This window comes from Crocuta crocuta, unplaced genomic scaffold, assembly GCF_008692635.1.
Source record: "Crocuta crocuta isolate KB4526 unplaced genomic scaffold, BGI_CrCroc_1.0 scaffold138, whole genome shotgun sequence".
In the NCBI taxonomy this organism is placed as follows: Eukaryota; Metazoa; Chordata; class Mammalia; order Carnivora; family Hyaenidae; genus Crocuta; species Crocuta crocuta.
Window position 1 is genome coordinate 6,604,848 of NW_027532585.1, and position 18,400 is coordinate 6,623,247.

The following is an 18,400-nucleotide window of genomic DNA, read 5'->3' on the forward strand; positions in this document are numbered from 1 at the left end:
TTCACTGCAAGGTAACTATTGTAATTATTATCATCCCCATTTACTGATGAGGAAAATAAAACTAAATGAGATTAAATCATTTGACCAAGGGTATATAGGTAGCATAGCATCAGTGAATCTGTGAGGGTCCCTAAGACCAACCTCAGAATGGATTCTCCAGAAGGACTCACAGAATTCAGGAAAGCTGTAATATTCGTGGTCACAGTTTATTACAATGAAAGGATATAGATCAAAATCAGCAAAAGTAAAAGGCACTTGGGATGAAGTCACCAGGAGAAACCAGGCATGAGTTTCCGGTTATCATCTCCTAGTAGGGGCTCAAGGAAAGCACTTAATTCTCCCAGTAATAAAATTACTTATCAGGCATATTAAAATATTCTTATCAGGTAGGATATGCCAAGGGTGAGGTGCTCTCTCCTTGGAACCAGTCAAGGACTAATCTTTCCTTTGGAATGTGCAGAATTAGCACAATAATTCACGTAACCCACATATAACTCATGTAATGACTCTGAGAAGTATTAGTGCTATGTAAAGATGAGGAAATTGAGGCTCAAAAAGAGTAAGCAGCTTGCCAAAGTTCCGGTAACCCATAAGTGGGAGTTTGATTTAGTAGAATCCAGGTTAGCCTGACTCCAAAGTTCATAATCTTAGCCAGTACTCACTAACCAGTATATAGAGGCTGGAGAAGTAAACTGAATTCAAATTGACTTTTATAGAGGTGATCATTGAATTCTAGATGTTAAAAAACAATCTTCAGGGACAAGTCAGAGAAAACATGGCTTTGAATAAACCTAAATGAACAAGTTTGGGAAATTTCTGTCCACACTGAATCTTACATGAGTGCAATATAAACTTTACATGGATATAAAATGGCCATGTAAGACACACAGTCTTGGAAGCAATAACAGAATTATTATGTCTAGAGTGACAGAGATGTCATGGGTCCTGATAACACAACCGACTTTAGGCAACACTTCATACTCCAGGTCTTTCCCTGCTTCAGAGATTTCTTGTCCTCTCTCTTCTCAGTTCAATTACAAGGTAATCTGATGAACTATCCCTAGGAAGATCTAATGTGGAATCAAATAAAAGTATCACTTGTGTAGGTCAAAATATTTCAACATCAGAAATTTTAATCTAATATTAACACCTGATAATAGCTGAATATTTGCATTTCAGCAAAGGAATCCAAGAGACAGCAGTTTAGATTAGGAAAAGGAGATCGTTACAAATATGAAACATCCTTGATGCTTGCCAATCACACCATACCCAACCTACATTCTCCTGACAGCTTGTTGCATTAAGCTCTACCAATATCTCTTTATGGCATTGTCAACTCATGTCCATTCAAATAAATTAATGTTCCCATCTCAGCTGACTCATTTGGCAGTAAAAGCTAGTTCACCTGCCAATGCATTAGCTGGCTCACAGGACTTCTTGATCAAGAAAGCACATTTTCACAGGAATAAGCAAAAGAAGTATCATGCCCTCTCTCCCCCAATGTAGCAACTCAAGTTAAACAACCGTGAAAAATTTAAGGGCAAAGAGATGGAAAAGAGGGAACGTGATTCAGAAAGACTCAAGATGATAGAAATATTTTACAATGTTTAAAATGAAAGTACTTGACTTTTTTTTTTTTTTTTTTTTTTTTTTTTTTTTGCTTTTTAGGTCCATAAAGAGATCCCTATAATTACTCCTGAGCTCTCAGAACATTCATTCAAAGGACATAATTGATTCCCTACAATGTACACAATGTCATCAGGTACATTAAGGATATATAATAAATTCTAAATTAAACCAATATACACAATTACACATATTGAATTTGTATTAAATGGCATTAAAATACAAATACATATAGTCTTATGTAAACAAAATATATGTGATTTTACATATTAGGCAAATTACAAACACAATAGAATAGGCTACTCTTGGATTGGCCAAGTGCTATCTTTAATGCTGCCAAGATCACACAGTAGATTTGATCGTTTTTATATTGCTTCACCTTCATTTGTTCGTTCATTTGTAAAACAAATGTTTATTACGCATTTGCTCTGTGATAGGCACATGAAATAATGTTCATATTGACCACTGGTGCAAATAAAGTCATTTATAAACAGCTTGGAGAAAGTATTATCAGTATCAGTTTTTACGTAGGCTCTGAGGATTTGGAATATTTAAAACCATTCTATATTCACATTCCAAAGATAATGTACAAATTGTCTTCATTGATTAATCTATGCCATCATAAGCTGGGGAAATGCCATTCTGTAATTTCAGTTTTCTTTAAACATTTAATAATGTCTCCACTTGAGGACAATTTTAAGGCTGGACGCGGAGGTGATGGATGTTTCCCATTAACAGGTTGAATGAAGACCCACTTATTTAGCCTGGACTATGCTTAGAAGCTAGCAGAGGAAGAAGGATTTACCCCCCCACCCCACTCCCACCCATCATTTGTTATCTGAAAACTCCCAGAGGCTTCAACTTTTCCTATTATGACTTAATTGAATTTAGAAAATCATAATCTTTCTTTTAAATATTTTACAGGTTTTTAAATGTACAATTGATTTTTTTTTTTTTTTTTTTTTGTNAAAAAGCATCTGAATGTTTTGGCTAAGTTAAAAAATAAAAATATGTTCTCCTTTTGGAGCCAAGGCATATCTGCCTAAGTTTCTTGATTATGCAGATATACTTTGCTCCAGAAATTTCTTGATTCTTGTGGTTAGTCTTAGGTATGCAAAAACATTTCAGAAAAAGTAAAACTTGAGTATGAAATTCTAAAATTACTTTGTAGTATTTAACATTAAATTACATATATTAGGCATTCATTACTCCATAAACTTTATCATAGGAACCTCAAGAATAATCTCTGACCTGCATCCACATCTTATATCAACAAAATGTTATATTGTTTCTTTTTTCTTTTCTATTCTACTTCCCTACTTTGAACAAGTACTAATTAACCGTGAACACCTTGTTCATTCTCTCCAAAAATAAAATTTACTTTTGCTTTAAAAAATTTCTGAAAGGAAAGAAGACAATTTTTTCTCAGTTCATTTAAGATCACACCCAATGTCGCTGGGTGTTGATCTGTTTCTTAAGCTGTAACATGGGAACCTAGTTTATACCTGGTTTGTGAATTGACCATGACACCTTGTCAGTGGTTGAATTGACTTAGTTTAGCTTATCCTGCTAAAGGTTATATCCCACCTGAAGGGGAGGAAAACTTTTCCTTGATCCTCATAGGGTTCCTGGCTGGATCTGAAAATTAAACTGACAGAGTAACAGGAAAAAAAGCTTACAGATGGTATTGAATTTTTCCATAGGAAAAATTTTTTTTACGTAGGGATCTTCACCAGAGAAGAAATACCTGAAGAAGTGGCCAGAGCAGGAAGCTTTTACACCTTTTAGACATAGAAACAATAAATTTGTGAAAAATTGACACAACAAAGGGTTTTTGGTAGAGGTAGTAAATAATGAAGAAATAACCAGAAAGATAAGGGTTAGTTTAAGAAGGTTTGTTTGTACAGATTTCTCAGCCCCAAATTCCCTGTCTCTAGTGATAAGAATGTCTTCCTTTCTCTTGGTTCAGGGAGGGTACTTTTCACATGGGAGATTTATCTCTGGCTTTCAGAGAAGTAGAATGAGCAGGGGAAAGTCAGTGTGACCTTTCTGCAGCTGTCATTTTCTCAAATTTCTTCAGCTTAAGATATTCAATATGCCAAAGTGCCATATTTTGGGGTAGCATATCCCGAACCTTATCATAGCCAATAAATTTATCTTTAACAATAAATAACTATTCCAGGGGGGAACATCTCCCTCTCCCTCATATATATACACATATATATGTGTGTATATATATGTGTGTGTGTGTGTATGTATATATATATATCTATATATGCATTTGGAATTTATATATATATATATATGCATTTGGAATAATATTGAGATCCTGCTATCTCTATTATACAGTACATATCCCATATTTTATCAGGAAGCTGGGGTACTTATTCATAAAGCTGCCAGTCTGTGTAATTCATCAAATAGATGAGCAAACTCATAAATGAAATTTTAGCCTTGCTTCATTTCAGAGTCTAAAACAAGCCAATTTGTTTTATTAAACATATGTATCTAATATTTACATATATCCTAAACATAAATTCTATTTGCTGAAATTACTATGTAGGCGTATTTAGTTGACACTGCAGCATATAACAGATAGGGGTGCCAGGTAAGAATTTCTGGATATGGTGTCATTTTATTAAGAGATACTTTCTCTTCTGATAAATGGTGTTGAAAGCTGCTAGGAGACGTTTCCTTTCCTCATCTCCCCCACCTCACAGAGTTTGTCAGTGCACCTTTGTAACCTGCCTGAAGAGAATTATAATCTGCAGTGTGACTTCGCCTGCCATTAATCTTTCTCCCGTTTTAGGGGTCTGAAAGAAGAAATCCTTAGAGCATGTTTTCCCCTGGCCTCTGAGTCATCCTGTTGGCTTCCTTAGTCACAGATAAAAAGAGCAGTCTTGTGCGCTCACCACCGGTCCCTGGGGGCAGGGAACCCACACAGCAACTCCACAGCTCAGATTTTTCCATGAAGGATTCATGCTTGTCGCCAGCCAGCAGAAAATCAGCCCTATCAAGTTCGGTTAAGGTGTCACTATACCCAGAAGATGTTTTCATGGCCAGGACACGGATCTGAAAATAAGGAAGTGGCACATGCAGTTGAAGTCTTCAATATATTATCATTCGGGGTGTGGGGAGAGATTTCTTTTAAAAGCTTTCATAAAATAACACTTTCTGCCAGCAGCAGCATTTTATCACCAGTTGCAATAACCAAATCCTTAAATGCATGACTTCCCTTCGAAGTCATGAATCAGCCAGTTCTGATTCCTGGTTCATAAATTGTCCAGGATGTCCCTTCTAAGTACCAAATTATATGTCTATTTCTGCCCACCAAAGAGCCCTGAGATCATCTTACAGCCTTGCATTATTATTCTCTGAAATACTCCACCAACATGGGGTGAAGAATACAACTCGCAATCCACATAGTGTGTCAACGGCACCACTTAAACGTATCTTCCGGGTCTGTCCCTAAGTCCCATGATCAAAATTACTGGAAGGTTCGCCGAGATGTCCACACTTAATTTTTTTTTCTCCAAGGAATAGGAATTAAAATTCAAAAGAGACTTTTTACCTCATGGGTCACTGGTCACTAATTGCTCCAGTCAACTTTCATCAAAAAGCTTCCAAAAATCCCCTTTGTTCCAGGTACCTGCTAGAGGAATTTGGGGGCAGACGTGCTCCTTAGGGGCCTGATCCTGCCCAACGCCACAATAGCAGGCCCAATAATCAGCTAGCAGTTTACAGTGTAGGAAAGAGAAAAGATCTATTCTGGATATCCTAGCAATATGTCTGGAAAATCACACTAGAAGCTTATTAACAGCATTAAATTTCCTTTCTTATATTCACAGTGACCTAACCCAGTGCTTCTCAAACTATATGTGGTGAAGGACCAGGTTTTTTAAAAATGGCCAATTTATGCAAAATAATCCTTTGGTAAAATACAATACAAATGCAGTACTAGAAAACATAAATTTAAAAAAGATCCCCAAATAGTAGCTACATTGTATCATTACTATATCATCCTTATTATTGTATGTTACTATGTATTCTTATATTATATAATTATTATTACTACTCTCTCAAGTTGCTATAAAAGTTTCTAAATGCTTACTCTCAATTTCTGCATTTATCTCATCACAGACTGACAATACATAGTTCACCTGCCAGTGCTGGTCTGTAAATCAGGCTTTTAAGTAGCACTGATCTAAATCATAGCCTTTGTGCTTTAAATATCCTTATGGGCTTTAAGTGTATGCCCTTATGAATTGTAATCAAACTGTGATGCAAATATGTTCAGAGAAATCTTTCTGCAGAAGAGGGAAGATCACGTACTTGTTAGCACAGTGGAAAATATCCCCCAACCCTCTCCCTTGGAACAGAATATTATTGTGCCATAAACATTGGCTTTGGATTTGAACAGACCTGGTTTGAATCCCAGATCAGCCATGTATTAGCTGTGTGAACTTGGCGAGCTAATTAACCACTCTGAGCTTTTCTTCCTGTCTGTAAAATGGGCTTGTCAAATGACTCCCTCTCAAGATGGTTGTGAAGATTAAATACTATGATATATAAAACACACCTGGAATGAAGTAAATCTGCCATAGACAGAGCTGTCATTATTATGAATGGTAGCGTGCTAAACCGCGAGCTCCTCTGAGCAGGCTGTGAGGGGGGAAAAACACATCTCTTCTTTGTATGTGTTGTGCCTCAGTAGCTAGCCCAATACCCAACAATAAATGCGTATGGGTGTAAATAAAAAGGAAGGAGAAGAGGAGGTGAGTATAATGGAAGGAAGGAAAAGAAGAAAAAAGAAAGCAGAGTAAGGCACTGCCGGCAGTAGCAGATCAAGATTTCTCTCCCTTTAATGAGTTTCAGAAGGTGCTTTATTATAACTTGCAGAAATTGGAATGGATGAGACATAAATTCCTTGGCCTGTAGCCAGTGAGGGTTCAAAGGAGGGTCACTATCTTTCACTTGGCATCAGATACCCACTCTGGCTAATCCACAGTGCAATCATTGAACAATCTGTCAGTCAGTGGGTACTTACTGAGCAATGTACCTAGCCTTATGCTAGGCATGCAGAGCAGGAAGGGGAGTGACATTGGAACACACCTACTTTATTGGGGAGAAAAAGACGATATAACTTGGTACCGTCTTGAAAACGAGAAATTATCCATAGCTTCAAAAAGAGACATACTTTGGGGTGCCTGGGTGGCTTAGTCGGTTGGGCGTCCGACTTTCGCTTAGGTCGTGATCTCACGGTTCGTGGGTTCGAGCCCCGCGTCGGGCTCTGTGCTGACTGCCAGCTCGGAGCCTGAAGCCTGCTTCAGTCTGTGACTCCCTCTCTCTCTGACCCTCCCCTGCTCACGCTGTCTCTCTCTCTCCTAGAAATAAATAAAAATATTAAAAAAAAAAAGAGAGACATACTTTGCCCTTTTTTGTACGTGAACAAATACAAAGAATGTGTATCAGTGGTTTCTAATGTGTAACTGGGGTTGCCTGTCATTATTCAGAAGGTTGATCCAGTGAGTTCACAGACAGAGATGGCAGTGTGGGCTAAGTGAGGTTATTTATAACTGCCACAGTTCAGGATTGCTGATGGAGACTGCAGAGTACTATTTCTTTTTGCAGATGACGTCAATTATTTTGGTGTGTGTTCTTGGAACGTGGTCTTTTCTAAATGGTTGTTAACTGGCCGCAGCTGTTATAGGAAATGATATTGGTCTTTGGCCTTTTGTGATTACAGTAATAAAACTTGTAACTGGGTATTAGGGTTCAATGATTTATTTTAAGACAACGGCCTTTTCTTTCCTCTTTTGTAGGGAAGCATTACCTTTGGAGGAACTACATTTTAGTCTTTCAGAGAAAGAATCACCACTTTCATTATTCTCTAAAATTATATAACACAATTCTCTTTCTCTTGCACCTCACCAAAAAAAAAAAAAAAGCGTTTCTGTGATTGCAGTACTTCCAATAAGTATAAGATTTTAGATTTTACTGAAGCTAACGTAAAATATTCACCTGTCAAAAATACTACAATGGTCTATGCTGTAAGAATACTTAATGGTATTTACTTCTCTGGATAGAATTGATAATGGCCTCTTTTCTCTGAAGTGATTCTCTTTCTTTCGAGGGATGGGTAAAGGAAAATACATGGGCTTACCAGGTCACTGAAGAATTCATCTCCATTCCCACAAGAGAGTCTCATTTTCATTCTGTTGAGTTTAGGAAGTTCTTTAGTTGCCTTTAACTTTGATTTTTAAAACATTGATTCTTCAGTTGAGTAAATCTTTCTAAATTAAATCCGAAAGGATGAGCCCTAGAAGCTGTTAAATGAATAAAGGCCTTTTCCCCTTCAATGCTTTAAACATTTGTAAGCATCAAAATTCCATGTGTATAATTAGTAATGTACAATGTAATGCCTCATCTTGAATATCTACATCCTTCAAGCCCGTTACAAGGAGAAAACAGGCAGAGCCTGACACTGGGAGAACCAGATTGCCCAGGGGAAAGCGATGAGATACATTTTCCAGTCCTTTGATTTCTTCCTAACTCAGTGGGTCTTTGATTCCTGGTTTTGTTTTGGTTTTTTTAAATTTTTTTATGTTTTATTTATTTATGAGAGAGAGAGAGACAGCATGAGGAGGGGAGGATCAGAGAGAGAGGGAGACACAGAATCTAAAACAGGCTCCAGGCTCTGGGCTAGCTGTCAGCACAGACCTCGACGCAGGGCTTGAACCCATGAACCGTGAGATCATGGCCTGAGCCGAAATCGGACGCTTAAGCAACTGAGCCACCCGGGTGCCCCTGATTCCTGGTTTAAATGTGTAAGATTTATTATCATTCTACTCACAATAAAAATATGTTCATTTTTCAAGTAGCAATACTCTAAGAGTTGAGGAAGAAATGACTGTAATGCAATGGAATCTGGAGCTTTGAGAGCTTTCAAAAAATTACCAGTATAAACTGGCTAGTTAGGGTTGATGATGGATCTCCTTTCATTCTGGCAAGATAGGAGGGAGAAAAATGATTCCTATAGTTATCTTCCTTTGTCAGCGATAAACAAGGATGGAGATGAAGACCCATCCCCACGTGTGTACATGCCATTCGTAGTGAGTCGTTTATGCGAATCCTGGAGCAGGATCTGGCTGCGTGTGAAGCTGTGATGATCCCCAGCTGGGTCCCTCAAATCATCTAAGGAAGCAGTGTCCTGTGTTTAACACCATCTCCCAATTTTTAATGATATCTGGAGACACCCAGATCACACCCTCTGGATTTGTCTCCAGTGACCCTCTCCTGACCTTTGGTCCTGGTCTACGCCTTCAAAAATGAGATGCATTCAAGTTGATTTCATGTTGTTTATCAGAAGATCCAAACTATTTCTCTTCATTGCCTTCTATGTCTCTGAGACCAGGATATGGCTATTTCATTGTCTCAATAAGTTGAATATTTAAAGGGTGTATTTTCATACATTTTTTAAAGCTTATTTAAAAATTTTTTATGTTTATTTAGTTGAGAGAGAGAGAAAGAGAGAGAAGTGGGGGAGGGTCAGAGAGAGAGGAAAACAGAATCCAAAGTGGGCTCCAGGCTCTGAGCTGTCAGCACAGAGTCCGATGCAGGGCTCAAACCCATGAACTATGAGATCATGACCTGAGCAGAACTCTGATGCTTAACCAATTGAGCTATCCAGGCACCCTTATTTATTTTTATTGTTTGAAAGAGAGAGAACGCTTGAGCAGGGGAGGGGCAGAGAGAGAGGGGGAGAGACTGAGAATCCCAGGCAGGCTCTGCCCAGTCAGTGAGGAGCCTGCCACAGGGCTCGATCTCGTAAACTGTTAGATAATGACCTGAGCAGAAATCAAGAGACTTAACTGACCGGGCCATCCAGATGCCCCTCTTGTCATACATTTTGTTTCTTTATAAGCTCAGTGCAAGGCCCTGGGAGGAAGAGGGAGCTGTAGGCTTTTGTGTTTCTCTCCACTGCTGCCTGCCCCTTGGCCCTTGGGGGTTAGATGCTCCTCCCCTGTACGTCCCCTCATCCCCTATCAAGCTTCTCTTTGGAACCTCACTTATACTAAGGTTCACATTACTGATAACAACCTGAAGCAATGGTTCTCAACCCATGGTGCACATCAAAATCACACGGGGAAGGGAAAGTCATGTGGTTTGGTTCGACTCCAGACTTAGTGAATCAGTATTGCTAGGAATGGAAACAAATTTTTATCTTTTAAAAGACCATGAGTATTCCTGGTTAAGAATTACTGACCTTCCACTGAATCTGCATTTTGATAGATTCAAAACCTGCACCTAAAGCCACTCTGATTCACTAAAGAATTTTAAGCAGCCACGGAAAAGAAATGCAGAAAGCCGAGAATTCCCAGGACATAATGGGTGGAGGACTCTGGCTCCAAATCCCTTGTTTGTAACAACTACATTTTTTTAAACAATAAAAATGCTTTTATGAAGTTTTTTTCTGATTAAAAACTGCATGTTCTTTATGAGAAACATGAAAAGAATATAAGAAAAAATAAAAACTGTTAGAGAACTTTTTTATTACTTTTTTTATGTTTTACTTATTTCTAGGAGAGAGAGACAGCGTGAGCAGGGGAGGGTCAGAGAGAGAGGGAGTCACAGACTGAAACAGGCTCCAGACCGAGAGCTGGCAGTCAGCACAGAGCCGGACGCGCGGCTCGAACCCACGAACCTCGAGATCATGACCTAAGCGAAAGTCAGACGCTTAACCGACTAAGCCACCCAGGCGCCCCGTTAGAGAACTTTTAATATTTTGGCTTATTTCCTTCCTTCCTTTATTTATTTACTTATTTATTTATTTATTTTAGAGAGAATGAGCTGGGGAGAGGGGCAGAGAGAAAGAGAGAGAGACAGAGACAGAGACAGAGAGACTCTTAAGCAGGCTCCACACAGCTGGGGCCCAATGTGGGGTTGGATCCCATGACTCTGGATATGACCTGAGCTGAAATCAAGAGTTGCATGCTTACTTACTAGCTACCCAGGTGCCCTGTACTTTTATTTTTTGATTTTTTTTTAAAGTAGACCTTTTTTTTTTCATATTCTCTCCTGCCAGTAACATTTTGTTCTATGAATGTGGAGTCTATATCTGATTAGTTCTTTCTCTTTACTCTCTCTCTCACCCCCTACTCCCCACATACACACACACAGTGCCTAACATCACATCTCTACTGTTTCATGCACTCAATGAATATGTTGGGACTGAACGTATTTGATGACCCAGTTTTGGATTCCTTTCTGGGCATTCACAGAAACATAGTAACAGGTATTATAAGGATCTCTATTCCTTACTTTCTCAAGCAGCTTCAAAAGAAAATATTTGCAGGGATAATTGTGTAAGAAATACATAATAGAATTTTTAAATTCAATTTGAATGGCTCTTTAATCTTTCAAAATAACTGGCAATTTTTAAATTTGAAAAAAAAATCTGTCTTCTAAGAAATAAGTCTTCAGCTTCTCAATTTCTTTCAGAAAGTATCACTTTTAATACCATCCAGCAGCTGCAACATTAGAAGTAGGCTAGGTTGTGTGTTAGTAATCCCAAAAAATAATGACTTAAACAAAAAATCCAAAGGTAGACAGTCCAGTACTGGCATGGTGTTTCTGTGGTCAGAGGCCATTGCTCCTTCCTTCTTTCTTCTCCTCAATCATTTGTATGTGCCTTTCATCCTTAAAGTCTACCCGGGGCAACGCGGGGGGGGTGTGCCTGGGTGGCTCAGTCCATTGAGCATCAGGCTTCAGCTCAGGTCATGATCTTGTTTGTGAGTTCAAGCCCCATATAGGGCTTGCTGCTGTCATCACAGAGCCCGCTTCTGATCCTCTGGAACCCTCTCTCTGCCCATCCACTGCTTGCACTTTCAAAAAACAAATAAACATTAAAAAAAATTCTACCCAAATTTGGCTATTAGAGTGCCACCCTTTACATCCATATTCCTGGCAAGGAGAAAAGAGAAGAGGGGGAAAGAGGGCATCTAGACTGAGTGAGTGCCTGTTAGGAAACAATCCTAGAAGACACGCCCATCAATTTCAGTTTACATCTCAGATGAGCCCTAGCTTCAAGGGAAGCTGGAAATGTGGTCAGCTGCTCCTAAGAATACAATCACAGTTCTGTTAATAAGAAACAATGGAGAGCAGATATTGTAGAGGCAGCTAGCACATAAGAAACCACAGCAAACTCTTTCATGCCATTCAACAGTCAAGATGCAAATCACAAAATACCTGCCAAGAAGGAACTTAAACAGAAAATTGTAACCTACAAATTTAGGATGGTTCAGGGTTGTTTCAGAAGCTCAAGGATGTTATCAAGTTCTGGGCACCTTCCAACTTCCTGCTACGCCATTCAAAAATATATCAACAATGTCTTTCTCTCTGTAGCCAAAAACAGCTGCATTGTGTCTTCACATTACAACATCCAAATACTCGAGAGGGCAAGTTTTCAACTGTGTCCCTTCAGCGAAGAAATCTCCCAGCTAACTGGGCGTCACGTGCCCATGTTTACACCAATCATTAGCAAGAGTAATGGAATTACAACAGGCTTACTGTAATGAATCAGTGATTCCCTCCTGGGGCTGAGCACGTGGGAGGTAAATATTTGAACAAAACCAGGGCTCAGCTATCCAAGGAAGAAAGGAAGTAGTCAAGGAGGTAGGAGAATGACTTTTGGAGAGATAACTATTCATGTCTGCCACACTTATTCTAAGTTTTATAAAACACAGATTTACAACTATTCTGAGTAGTACACACTTAGGAAATTCCATGATACCTCACTTATTACTTAATTAGCAACTTCTTTCAAAAGGGCAAAATCCAAGCCTGAGATCAGACAATGAATCATTAAACATTAACACAGAGGCACAGATTTCTCTTTCTATAGTTGGAGAAAAATAAAAGGAAATGTAGCTTTTGCTGGATAGTATCAGGACTCATTAAGAGTTATGCTTTTAGCATTGTAACGGCACTGGGGAAAAGAAAAAAGTCCCAATTATTCTACGCTTCAAATAATCATCAAATAATTTGCATTTCTCCCACATAGATGAAAAAATATTTTTTATTGGATGTTCCACTTAAACCGCTAAGGACATTTACTGATTAGTGTAAAATTTTCCTTTATTTTCCCCCCAAATAATAGCGTTGTTTGTGTGCTCTAGTGTATGTGTCCCCACCTTTTTTCGTTCCAAATAAAGAAACACCTTTATTGTCTACCTTTATTGTTCCAAATAGAGAAACCCAGGCATGTAGGTTGAAGATTTGAATTTCCTTAGCTCTAAAAGGAAATATTTGACTTGAATTCTCAAAACATAAGCCCATAACTGCTATGTTCCTGGGGGCAACGGTACCTGCCTCTCACACGTGTGGCCAATGAGAATAAAAATAACTCACTGAGAAACACTTTCCAAAAAGTTCCTTTGCTCTTTGGGCCTTCCCTTCTGCTGGGAATGAGGAAATTATCCAACAGCCATCTTTTAACCTGGAAGCTGGAAGCCACCCGCTGAAGACTGCAAAGCAGAAATAAAGGAGGTGTATTGGTTCCTGGGGACTACCTGGTCCATACCAGCTCAGGGCTGCCTCCATCTAAAATTCTACATAAGAAATTAACCTTCATCTTTTAACATTGTGGTTGGGTCCCTGTTGTTGGCAAAAGGCTTAACATGTCCTAACCAATTCATATAACTGTCACCACAACTTTGAAAGTATTATTATGACTGACCTCATTTTTTTCATGATAAGGGGCTGATAAATCATGGGTTCAAAATTAAAACACAGTTTTGTCTGGCTCTAAAGTACATACGTTTAATTACCAAGCTATCTGGCGAACCAAGCTAAGATGGTCCATCAGTTTAGGCAGGGATGGGGTGGGAGAGGGGCAGTGCAAGACTCCAGGGAAAGAACCAGGTCACCAGGAATCAGAGGAAGGAACCCTTGATGGTGGATGTGTGTGTGCACAGTAACAAGGCCCAAGAAATACAATCATGGTGACAAGCACTGCCCCATCTGCTTTTTAGTCCTGGCCATTGCACTGGAGGTATTTCTGGGCCAGAAACCTGAAGTCAAAGTAAAACATACCGAACAGTTAGATCCCTAACTGAGTTAACGTAGATGCCGATCCTGATGAGTCAAATCCCAGAGAAGAAATTTTGATCTGAATTAACTAGTCTAATCGTCTGTGAAATCGAAGTTGACCAAATAATTGCAAGTTAATCTTCTCATTTAATGCTGTGTGGAACTTCCCACTCTGATTGGAGTGCTATTGGTATTCTTGGAGTCCTTTGTGTCTATGTAACAGGTGTGCCTCCTCTCACTAGTTTGGGGTACAAATGTCAGGGGACATTTGGCAATGTCTGGAGTCATTTTTGGTTGTCGAAAGTGAGCGATGTTACTGGCATCTAGTGGATAAAGGTCAGGAATACTGCTAAACCTCAAGGTTCAGGACAGTGCCCTACCACAGAGAATTATCCAAGCCAAAATGTCAATAGTGTTGCCCTTGAGAAGCCACGCTGTAGTCAAACAATAGTTACTGAAGGGAAGGCACTTAAACCTGTTAATGACAGTCCAATCAGTGATTTCCAGCTCCAAAGTAATATTTAAACCTGGCCTCTTGATTCATCAAATTAAGCAGGTAATTGATCATACTCTATTGCATGTTTCCCATTGTAGATGCAGCCAAAAAGTGTAGCTGATAGGCTCCTAAAATCCTTCATTCTTTCTGTTTCAAGTCTTCATGTTTACTGGAAGGTCATTAAGTTGCTTTGCTTTTGAAGTCCGTTTATTACTTCTAAATCTAGTGAGGTCTATTTAGTCTTTCTTAATGCTGTCTAGTGAAACATTAATGAGGAGCTCACGCATAGTCATAGAATTTGTCTGATTACCTCATTTATTTTTAATGAGCTTGCTGCTTACACTTCAGGATAACCTAACAGAAATTGGATAATGTAATTCTCTCTAGGTGGAGTGGCCCTAAATTTGGCTCTAAATTATTAATCATGTACACTGAGGACATTAAAGAGTCTTTTGCCCATAAATTTACTCAAACCTTTGACTACGTAATTCTATCAATATATTCTTTTCCCAGAAATGTCTTTTAACCAATTATTGTGGCTGAAAACATTCAATTTTCTTCAAAGCAAAGGCCTCAGAATTCAAAATCTGAAAAATTGAACTACATCATGAGGTCCAAACTTGAGCCCACTGTTAAGCATTATAGTCACATCAGTTTCTTAAGAAGAAAAGTGAGTCGTTATTTTAAATATCAATTTGTGGCTTCTAGAGTCAAGGTAATATCTTTAATTCAATCTATATCTGTACCTAGGTCATCTAAGCTTGTTATATGTGGTTTTAAAATTCTCACCTTATGGATTTGGGCACAAAGTTTCATTTATATTCTACTAGTTTTACATCTACTGAGTAATCTACTGAGTCCCATGGTAGCAATGATTATAAGATTACTCAGCCAGTAAAAATTTATTTGACAATTGGAGACATCTCAGTACAAAATAGGTGAAGTCAGTTATCCCTATCAATAAACCCCAAATTTCTGTATCCCAGCCCTTTACTAAGAATGGTAGCAACTATTTCTTTCCAATAGTGCAAGAGTAATAATGGAAATCAGACTGCAAATGTTATGAAGACTCCTACGTATATAATCCTCTCTACCAATCCTTCTCCATCCTGAAACAGTTTATGGGAGCTATAAATCAATTCAGGCTGTGTTCATGTGTCTATCCTAGAATCGTTATAAAACATAACAAAAGAAACCTACTGAATTAATCAGCCTCAGCTCATCAACACAGGAGTACAATGAGGATGACCAATATTTCTCAGACTCTCTTAACCCACTGACATTTCTCTCAGCCCAAACCAGCTGGTTTGACTGAGAGCTGGAGGCATAATGTTGTGGCGAGTGCATCGACCCTGCAGCCTGACTTTCGTGGAAACACCCCAAATAGGGCAGTCATGCTGGTCATTTTGATCGTGGAGATTAAAGTGTTAGGGCTCCAGTGGGCTAATTAGTCTTATTCTTTTCCTGAATCAGTTCAGAAATAGACCCAGAAGTCCAAAGAAGATCAAAATATGAAATTGATTGCTAGTGAAGCTGGGCCAGATTAAGCTGCTTGCACCCATGACAAAGTCAGACTTCCTGTTCTTTCCTGAGCTGCACACTGAGGGAGGACCCTCATGCATATCTTTGGTCTCCTAGCTGGCTCAGCCGATAAGGTATGTGACTCTTGATCTCAACGTTGTGGGTTTGAGCCCTACATTGGGTGCAGAGATTTTTTAAAAATAAAATCTTAAAAAAATAAAAAGGTACATATCCTAGGTCAGGCTAGTTGACAAAAGGTAGCTCTCCATAGCTCAACACTCTTCTAAAGATCCCACTATGGAATGAGCCAGCAAAAGAAGGAAGGCAGAACCTTCTATTCAACACTTCCATGAGCCGTGGCTAAAAAAACCCGAACAAGGAGAAAATGAACCCCAACTATCCAAAAATCTCAGTGCTTTGCAAAAACAAGGGGCTGAATTCTTCAGTTTTTAGTAGTCTTTAGGTATAGAATTAGAAATAGTCTTTATCCTTAAAACAGACTTTGCTTTTAAGATCACAAGAAGTACACTATTCAATTGATGGCTCAGACAGTGTTGGATGAAATATTTAATTTCATCAACCAGTGCTTTTTTTGTGTGGAGATGACCATATTATATTAACTTCAATTATTGAATAAATCTCCAGTGTCTATTTGATGACAAGGTTAAGATTTGATACTTAAATAATAGTGTGGTCCTCATGAAAAAAACGTTTTTGTAGCTATGTATGGTGATGGATGTTTACTAGACTATTGTGGTGAGCACTTTGTAATACACACAAATATTGAATCATTATGTTGTACACCTGAAACTAATAAAATGCTGTATGTCAATGTACCTCAATTTTTTTAAAAAAGCATGGTAAAGGAAGCTTGGAAATAATTTGAACAGTGGTTCGTTTTTATTAGACTTCTTAAATGTTTATTTCTGAGAGAGAGAGAAAGAGAGGGGAAGAGAGAGCATGAACAGGGATGAGCAGAGAGAGAGGGAGACACAGAATTCCAAGCAGGCTTCAGGCTCTGAGCTGTCAGCACAGAGCCCAACATGGGGGTTGAACTCACATGAACCATAAGATCATGAGTAGAGCCAAAGTCAGACGCTTAACCAACTGAGGCACCCAGGTGCCCCATGAACAGTGATTCTTAACTCTGCTTGCACATTAGAATCACTGGTGAACATTAAAAAGTAAACATGACTGGCAGTCCCCATTCCCAGAGGTTTTGATCAAATTGGTCTAAGGTACAGCTCAGACATCAGTATTCGAAAAACCCCAGCAGGGCCTCCAAATCTGTAAAGGAGTCTGTGGTGGTAAATGTCGTCCCAAGCCAGGGGTCCTGGCTTGGCTCAGGCTGTGCTCTCTACCCCAACCCCTCAACAGGGCTTTTTTGATCAGTATAAAACTACCTGAGCATTGACATTGGCCCTGCTCCTGAGGCCCTGCTCCACAGATGTGGAAAGTAGAGCCCTGAGTTGAGTACGTCTGGAAATGAGAAGAGAACTAACTGAATTGAGTACAGCCATAATGGCCCTGGATTAGAAGCAGCAAACCCAAGGAGCTAGCCTGAGGTCTATTCACTTACAAACTCTGTAACCTCAGAGACGTCTGCTCTCTGGGATTCTGTACCCTCCTTTGTGACAAAGTATAACACGAGTATGTTGAGACTCTGTTTCAGCTACAGGAACCCTAGAGCTTGTTTTGTTCAATCTAATGCAAGTACTAATACTAGGACTGTATGAGATTAAGAACAAGCTTCTAGGTCCAGAAGAGGGGCTAAATGCAGCTCTTCCCCTGAAATAAGTGGTGTTTTGCCCAGAGACACATTCCCAGTGCAAGGATAAAGCAAAAAGCAAACTTTATTACTAACTCTCATCCCTCCAAACCCCAGTGAGGAATAAAGGAGAGGACCCCTGACCAAATATGGAGGTTTAAGGGGTACAGAATCCCACCACTCCTGACAGGATTTAGGGCATGCCCAAGGTGGAGAAGGGGATGTGGAGCTGGTCTACAGAGTCAGGATACACAGGGAGACGAGCTCCATCGCTCAAGAACAGAATTTCTTTCCTTTGGTAGATCTCAGTAAACGTAGAACTGGTAACCAGACCATTGGCTTTAGCCACCAGATCTTAAAATTGAGCATGCATCAGAATGACTTAGAGAAAGTGCTAAAACTCAGATGGCTGATCTCTGCACTACCCCTGCCCTCCCCCAGAGTTTCTGACTTGTTGGGTCTGAGATGGGGCTTGAGGATTTATTGCTTCTGCGGGTCTGGGGAGCACACTTTAAGAACCACTGCTTTGGGCTCTCCTTTCTACAAGGCAGTTACAAAGCCTTTGGGTCACCATTACCCTCTGAAAACTTTTTTTGTGAAAGATATTTCCAAACTTGAGATTTCATCAGGATTTTTGTACCATATTCTTGTTAACCACAAACTTGTTATTCTATTAAGCTACAAATACAAAACGCCCCCACACGCACACACACAACTTGACCTTTTATTTGACAGATTAATATCACCAATAAAGATCACATGGAGATTTGCTTCTACATATCTTTTTTGATGGTTTTAAAAGTTCCATTCGGTGACTATTAATAAATATGTCCTTTTCTCCACTTGTAGCCAAGAGACTATTTAACATTTTTTGCCATTACAAATAAAGCCTCCGTGAA